This window comes from Mastomys coucha, unplaced genomic scaffold (genome assembly GCF_008632895.1).
Source record: "Mastomys coucha isolate ucsf_1 unplaced genomic scaffold, UCSF_Mcou_1 pScaffold17, whole genome shotgun sequence".
NCBI lineage: Eukaryota > Metazoa > Chordata > Mammalia > Rodentia > Muridae > Mastomys > Mastomys coucha.
In genome coordinates this window covers 25,270,570-25,272,221 of record NW_022196899.1, presented here as the reverse complement: position 1 = coordinate 25,272,221, position 1,652 = coordinate 25,270,570, and positions in this window count along the sequence as shown.

The window sequence follows — 1,652 nt, the reverse complement described above, 5'->3', positions numbered from 1 at the left end:
AGTCCCTCACCATCTCCCTGATCGGAGCAATCAGAATGAACAGAGGGAGTGTGGGAAAAAGATGGGTGATTATCAGCAGGGGGAGGGTCTGCCTGCCCTCCATCAGCTGCAGAGGGGTCAGGCTTGATGGTCTCTGGCTGTGTCTGGGAACCGGGAACGGGAAATGTAAGGGCGGGGTTAGGGGAGGAAGTCACTGGAGCAGAAAAGCACATAGTCAAAAGTGAAAGTTGTTTCTGAAGGCAGACAATCTCCGCAGCATCAGAAATTTGATGTTGAAGCTGAGCCTTAGTCTTACAAAAATAGCCTGAGAACTGACAGGGAGCATAAGAAGGGTGATGCGAGGGGAGGCGTAGGGAGAGTGCAAGGGGTGCGGGTGGAGATGTCTGGAGAAGGGGCGGCCAATCTTCAGAGTGGTACTGCGTCTCGGCATCGCCAGGCTCAAGGGGTTCATCACTAGGTTCTACAAGAAAGGCAGCAGGGGGGGCCCGACAGTTGTGAGGGCACCAGAGGGGGACGTGGCGACCTCAGAGACAAGGAGGGAAGAGTCTTACTAGGCGTAGGACCTTGGGGGTGGAGGGGAATGACAGGAGCGCAAAAGGGAGAGCAGCCTCGCTCCATGGAGGAGGCAGGATCTTCATAGGTGGGCGGTAAAGAGGGATAAAGAGGGGACGAAGAGGAGGTGGCAAGGCCAGAAGTGGCAGGTGGAGGTTTAGGTGACAGAGGCTTTTCAGAGGATTCCTTAGCAGGGTAGGAGTCGGAAGGCATATCAATAAGTGTAAAGGAAGAATTTTGAAGAGACAAACAGGAGGCTGCATGAGAGGGCAGCAAGGATTCACGCAGGCAAAGTTCAGCAACTGACAGAAGCTGTTTATGACCATTTTCGTTTTTTCGGCTGACTCGATCACGTCTCTGATGAGTCCCCACTAGGAAAAAATGGAGTTGCCAACCGCCTCATTGCCATCTTTCTTAATAAGTTTATTTAATTCATGGCCCACCTTTTGCCATTTTTTGGAATGAATTGTAGGACCATCAATCATAAACCAGGGGCAAGTCTCGCCCACAAAAATGAACAAGTCAACCAAATGTTTTCTCTTAACCTTAATACCTCTCTCTCTGAAGGCCTCTTTCAAATCTTTAATGAAATGAGCCTCTTTGGACAAGGAGTGGCCCATTCTTGAGCTTTGCAGGACAGATGACTCACCTAATGATGGGTCCCTGACGATTGGGAACTGTCATGAAATCCAGATGATTGCGATCCTTAATCTGTCCTGGGGGTGACCCGTGCCTCGAGCCCCACATTGGGCGCCACCTGACCTGGCCCGCAGGTCAAGTTATTCGGGGGAACAAGGAGGGTCACAACCTGTGAATAAAGAATGGGCAAGAGAGACAACAGGACTCAAGGAAGCATTGCTTGTCAAGAGCCGTTTACTTAGTGGAGCAGAGCGTATTTAAAGCAAAAAATCTTGGAGGGGAGGGGAAGAGGAAGGAGGGAGATGGAAGGTTACAAAATCTTCTGGGGTTGAGCTCCGGGGTGACAGGTGGGGAGGGGGTGGATTTCCGTGAATGTTCTTTTCTCAGGGCCAAGCTGGATCCTTGTGATTGTCAGGCAGGATGTTAATCTCAGGGCTCTCATGGTTCCCAACACTATTCCT